This window comes from Adiantum capillus-veneris, unplaced genomic scaffold (genome assembly GCF_014529385.1).
Source record: "Adiantum capillus-veneris isolate H3 unplaced genomic scaffold, ASM1452938v2 Hic_scaffold_33, whole genome shotgun sequence".
NCBI classification, from domain to species: domain Eukaryota; kingdom Viridiplantae; phylum Streptophyta; class Polypodiopsida; order Polypodiales; family Pteridaceae; genus Adiantum; species Adiantum capillus-veneris.
This window is the reverse complement of record NW_028221440.1, coordinates 2,675,347-2,682,589: the sequence shown is the minus strand read 5'-3', so window position 1 is coordinate 2,682,589 and position 7,243 is coordinate 2,675,347.

The following is a 7,243-nucleotide window of genomic DNA, read 5'->3' as shown; positions in this document are numbered from 1 at the left end:
TCTAGACATTTGCAATGCCATCTAGACATCCATCAAGAGGGTGAAGACTCTACAATCTGTGCGAGTGAGAGAATGACCATATGAGCACTACGTTTGAAGAATTAGATCAGGAGGTGGCTCTGATGATAAACTTGAACCCTAGAATGAGGAGACAACCTTGGAAGAAGAGATATTGAGGGGTTTGGAGACTCTCATCATTTTGCTTAATCAAATAGAAGACATTTAGAGAGGGCTAAAAGATGCTCTAGTTTTCATGGGTCTCAAAATTCAGACGTGAAGGGTAAGGCAAAGGTCTAGACCGACGTTAATGATGGTAGAAAGATAAGTAGAAAAGCAACGTCATATCAAAAGCCAAATCAGCCTAATGAACCAAACACTGTAATTAAAATGGATGATCAATATAATGATAGCTAGGATGTTGATACTCACCATTACAAAAAACAAAAGCATAGGGAGAGAAAGTCTAATCATAAGGAAAAGAGCAAGTCAGACGATAGGTGTCAAGCGAGGGGGCTTCGTTTGAGTCCCTCTGAGGTGAAGCAGAGACCTCCATTTTTGGGAGAGCTCTACTTACTACAAGTCACCTAGGGGAGGTGGCTCGAGTAAGCAAGGAGGAGGAAGGATGCAAAATGTAGGGAGGGTAGAGGAGGCTGCGAGCGTCGTATCTTCTAATAGTACCACATTGTTTGCAGATGCCATAGGGAACAATCTATGTTGCTCGTACTTTTCGCTGAAAAGTTGACAATACTCCCTATCTTTTGGCACATGGAGACTTGTCCTGGTAGGGTGGGTCTAGCAACTTCCTCGTTAGCTTTTGTCTTATGAATTAAAGCCATTGTGGAGCATATAGTCCCTCCTGGAGCGTCAATTTCCCAACTCAAAATGAAAAGGTCCAATTACAATTTCATTGAACCTTGATCGGACTGTCCGCCTCTGTAGCTTGAGATGGGAAGGGTCGCGACTCGCGAATCGCTGGGCTCAGGCCGAATAGCTATAAGTGTGCACGTTCTCCCTTTCTCTCTCTCTCTCTCTCTCTCTCTCTCTCTCTCCCCCCGCCAACACACACACAGCAGGGCTCTTGCTCTCTCTCTCCACAAACCCACGTGGTGCTGGGCTACTTGCAGGCTTTGAGCGAAAGCGGTGGAAACAACGAGTGCGTCCTGGACATCCTCGCCCGCGTGCTGGGCTCTTTGAGCGGAAACGCCGAGTGCGTCCTGGCTCCCTTGGGCCTCGCGTGGTGCTGAAGTTCTCTCCTCCTGATTCTTTCCGGCAGTCTCCACTACCACCTGCTCCTTCTTATATTATACTCATATCAATAATCAGTGAATTCTCTCTCTCTCTCTCTCTCTCTCTCTCTCTCTCTCTCTCTCCCCGCCCGTCATGAATTTAGTGTGAGAAATTAGTATAGTGTTCGTTCTAAAATTGAAATTCTTTTTGACAATATTTCCCCTTTGTTACATTATACTCATATCAATATTCAGTGAATCTCTCTCTCTCTCTCTCTCTCTCTCTCTCTCTCTCACACACACACACACACACACACACACACACATGTATAGTGACAAAGATAGTTCTTTTTAGAATTGAGATTCTTTTTGAAAGATGGGGCATTGATTTTTTGAGAGAGAGGAAGAAGAAATTCAAGTTGCTTGCGAGAGAGGGAGAGAGAAAAAGAGGAAATTATTCCAATTTCCAAGATGGATGAGAGAGAGAGAGAGAGAGAGAGAGAGAGAGAGAGAGAGAGAGAGAGTTGCCAATGAGAGCATATGTACACAACAAAACATTCATTCTCAACAATTTGATTAACATTTCACCCAACATTTTGGATTGTATGGACTGTATGGTTGACGCCCTGGCTCGGTTTGAGGAGGGTTGTGGTTGTATTTTTTTTGGCTTTTACTAATATAATATCACTCACAGTATGTGAGTTTGGCCTTAAAAAACAAAAAACATTTCACCCAACATTTTTATTCTCGCTTCCCATCATATTCCACAAAATTGTTTTTCCTCTCCTTTCTTATAGTCTCCAACTTTCTCCTCCTCACTCTCCTTCTCTTCTAGCTTTCTATGCGTTGTTGCTGGCATTCTTAGTTTGATTAATAAAAGTTAATTCCTCTGCATTTCTTCTAGTTCCCTATTTAGTGAGCATTATGCTCTTTTCGGAGAGGTAACTTGAGGTGCCGCCTTTTCCATGGGGGTTACACTTGATCCAAGGAAAACCACATGAGAAACACTACATTCTTATACTTTAAGTCCAAAGCAAAGTCTTGCATCCTTGGAAAAAAATTCATTATTCTTTGCTTAGAAGGCATGGTATTTTCTCATATAAAGTATCATAGAAAACGATGAATACTTTGCTTACAATGTGTAATACTATGTCCTAGCGTATATATCATGGAAAAAAAATGAATACATAAACTGATCGTTGAAGTTGAACATATATGCATCATGATTAACATACTAAACGGTGTATTAGACACCATTTTAGCTACATCTATAATTTTTTTTAGTTACAACATAAAGCCTACACAACACAAGTTCTCTTTGAACATTCCCAAGCATTGCATGGTGTTCTATACAAAAAGATAATCAGAAAGAGACTTACACTCAAGACTTCAAGAGATCAAGACTAAACTCTGCATGTAGATTCACGATGTTCCCTTCATCAATCAAGTTTCCTTAGTAGAAGAGCAAACATTGGTGCCACCTTAGTTCAAGAAACATGGTTGACTTAGAGGAACATCCACAAGAGTAACTCCTCGTGACAAAACAAAGAGTAGGTTGTCATGTCAAATACTGAAGACAAAGGTAGTCCACTTATTGTCAATTATAGTAGCTATAGAGGAAAGGAGAGTGAATTCACTAATGTTGCAAAATCCACATTCAGCAAAAGCGCGTTCTCTACAATAAGTCATGTAAAGGTCCTCACACTAACAAAGAAGATACTCAAATTGCTCAACCTATCTAGTTTTCAAAGTATTCACATTCTATATAAGACAACACTAAATACACTGCAAATTAGAGAGAGATCTAACACTGGCTCAATTGTAAGAAGCAAATAAGAATGTAAATTAGAAAACTCCATGTACCCTTTACTACAATGACAACACATGTGTTCCAAGACATAGCTAGCGTAAGTATTAATGAAAATATAATAAATCAAAGAACCAATTTGCAACTAGAAATGGTGAAAGCAACACTTGCAAATGGATACATATAATGACAATTCCCAAATATTAAGTACCAAAATAGAATCCAATGAAAAAATAGATTATAAAAATGAGCCAGTTTGCAATAAAATCAAGGCCATACACAAACCTCATTTTTGAACAAGAAAAGGATCGATCAAATCCCCAATAAGCTTAGACAAAAAAAAAAAGGTTTAGTCACCAACATACAACTTTTCCTTAGCATTCAAAACTCCATAAACGACACAACATACTTGTGTGCTATCACCATTGGCTAGTAAAACAAGACAAAATTGTCAAGTGAAACAACATAGACCTAATGTACAATATAAAAAACAAAAAGAGCACCATAGAAATAATTGTACAGAGAGACATTTTAAGATACTAGTTCAAAGCACGTGACATCTGAAAATGAAGTGCAAAGAAATGATTCTAGGACATTAGTGTGGTAGGACCTTTTGATTGACAAATATTGGCATCATAAGGGTTTGTTAATTTGGCAATATAAGACTATTAACATCACCCATCTAAGAGATATATGTAGAGAGAACAAATTTCATCAGGATTGGGTATGCATGACATCAACAACTACTTGTGAACTAGACAAATATTGAACTTTTGTAGATTTAATTGCCAGCCTCCATGAGGGTTTGGAAATTTCACTCATCCGTTCTCAAGAAATTCATTGGGGGAGAAGTTAAAAAATGTTGTATTGAGATGTTTGGGATATATTCACCAAGTTGAAAGCCTTCAATTGCTTTCCCCTTTCAGTCTTTTTTATTGGAGATGATAATTTCAAAAACTGACAATAGGACCACACCATATCTATTATCCTTTCATGCATTTTCTATAATGAAAACCATTTAGGACATTTATTCCTTTTTAATAAATTAAAGTAAAAATATAAAATTATGCCTTCACATTAAAAAAAAAAATAACATATTGTTTCCAGTAGCTTGTTCTTACACTTGTTGTTCTTATAATTATTTCTCTCAAAACTATTGGTATTCAATCTTCTTGGTTCACTCAATATGCGGGTCATTATGTAGATGTAGTATCACAAAAATTCAAAATCCAAATTATCCCTTTACTTCTCCATAGAGAAGATCATCTACACAAGTCATTATATTTTTTCCAGCCACGAAATAGAACTCAGGTAGGAAACAATTGCATAATTATGAGAACCACAACAAAATGTTTCATCACCTTAGTCATCACCTTGAACATCTTTTGCTGGAAAATTTTGTGATTTTGATAATAGTAGAATTTTCATTTCTCTTTTTTTTTTGAAAAGTTCTTGATTTATGTACTTATAGAATTTTCATTGCTATAAATGCAGATAGTTTCTTCTCACTCAAATTTAAGTCTTTTCCAAACAATAAAGGAGGTTATTTTTAGCCTACTAAGTGAGGAGTTGATTCACTATGGGAATTTGACACTCCTTTTAGGCCTTGGGTTTTTGTCTTAGGCCTCTTAGGCTAGCACACTACTTGGAGTGCTTATGCAAGTACATGGCGTTCGGATTCTTATCTTTGCTTGGTTGGCCAAAGGATCTTTTTAGAATTTGGGCCTCTGGACATGGTCGCTTTGCATGATCTAGGTCATTGCGTTCAAGAAAACTTGTACGGTCAAGACGCTCACACACATGCTTTCAATATTATCGCTAAAAAACTAGTTCATGCATGCTTTTTAGAGCACAGATTTGTTACAATAGTTTGAAAGCTTTACCGTACTTGTTCCTCTTTTTGAAGGTATAAACAGAGCTGGAAGCGAGCATCACCTATTCTAACAAAAAGCTAGCTGAGCTCCCTAGGGGTCCACTGTATAAGCACACTAATATACCACATGAGTTCAACAAGAGGGTTATTTTAATTTTTGAAAATTCAAGCAATTTAATAGAGATACATCAACAAGAGTATTTTTTTACAAGTTAAAAAAAAAACACTAAATTCATTAAAAAAAGTAGGGTCAATCCATTCATGTCAATATTTTAGCACATTGGTTTCTTGATAGTTCATCATCAATGCACTTAGCTTCCTAGCTAAGTCAAAATTTTTCTCATAGCTATTCTTCCCCTTGAAGGTAAGACTATTGAGAACAAGGACAAATATGAGTTTTGATGATTGAGGAAGTGAACATGACATTAGGCACCATGGTTGAAGTGGTAGAAGAGATGATAATGGAGATTGTAGCAGACACGATTGACACAATGATGGAGATCATGATAGACATGATCGACATAAAGAAATGGGCTAAGGAATCTTCTTACAATTATTTGTTTCCTCTACATGAGTGAGGGCATAGCCGCTGGTGGACTCCTCTTCCGTTGAAGATGTTTACTAGACGTTAGTGTGGAAGGAAGGATAGTTACTCGACTAATCGAGTCCACCCATCCATGATCGACAACCTTAGTTGATCCCCACTTACCACCCCACACTCACACATGCTTCTTTATTTTCTAATTACTACCTCATTCTTTGTATACATAAAATAATGGTTTTATTTAATTTTAGAATTGGAAAACATTCTTTATTAAACCAACATGTTTAAACTTAAGAAAAGGTATTGTGAACAAAACATTGTTTATAAAAACCATGACCAATACTCCTCTTGTCTCAAGCACACCTATACATGGGTGAGAAAATGGCACCCTTTTCTTCATGCATAATCCGGGCCAAAAATGACATCACTCAAAATTCTAGGCATCCATATGCCAAACTAGTTGCCCATACAACTCGGTAGCTCCCCTAGATTTTCTTTGAAATGATATATAAACATATACATGAATAAATTAAAGACTCCTCGTGAATGGGGATAACCAATTTTTCATTGGCTCAAAAGCTTTCATTGCTCATCACACGACGTGAAAATATTTCAAGGAATCAGAGGTGTCTTGAGACAAGTCTTAATGATGATCAATTAGACCTTTCCTTGTTCTCACTAAGACTAACTAAAATATTTCCTTCATAAATTAACAAACAAGTGCATGGGATTTCTTGGATTTTTTTGGAAATTAATATCCACTATCTATTCCTTAAGGGATGCAATGTTATAACTTCAAAAGGATTTATGCTACTTAAAAACTTAATTCATAACCAAGGATCCACCTCGCACTGGTCCAAAATCCACCGAGGCTTGGGGGCACAAACACTCTAGTCCATCCAAATGCTACTCAGACTGACTTCTTGGTTGTGAGTGGCCCCTGGCCCTCTTATTTGTAGTGATAACACCTTTTGTTTGGTAATTTGCCTGAGTTCTTTTGGGGGCCATAATCTCTATTCTTATAAAAGGATGTCTTACCATTAAATAAAAGTATCAACAACTCCAAAACTTATCATAAGTATTTCCACAATGCATTTTCGCTCTTTAACTCAGCTCAGTTTTTCAAAAGTCTAAGCCTCTAATCGGACAATAGTATTATAGGTAGTTTCTTTTTGCTGTGTAATTATTTTCATGGGTTTCTAATACCTTGATTTTGCTATAAAAGTCCACAATCACTCTTAAGAGATAATCTGCCAACTTTTACCTTTAGATTATAGTTTAAAATAGTGATTTTATATTGACATGGTAATTTTTTCAACTAAATATTTGAGAAAGATATTTTTGTTCTAGCTCTCTCATGGTCTATTTAAGCTTCAATAAATATACTATAATTTTTTGAGCTAAATCTCTAAATTGTTTCTTTAATTTATAGTAAAAGTAGAGCATTTTTCATGTAGTAATTAGAAAAAACTAAATATCTAATTAAGATCAATTTTTCTCAACTTTCTAATAGTGTACTCTAACTCTTGAAATTACCTTATGGATTTCTAAATTTATTTATTTACTATCTTGTATAAATTTTGGTTAAAATTAGAGTATTTATATCATAGTAATTAGTAAAACTAATTATCTCATTATGATACTTTAATCATGGGTTTTAATAGTATATTATAACTATTAAAATTATCTCGTAATTTTTAAAGCTAATTTCCTAATTATTTGCTTTAATTTTTGCCACAAAAAAAGAATTTAAGACCTAGTAACTAGTGAAATTAAATATCTCATTTAGATAT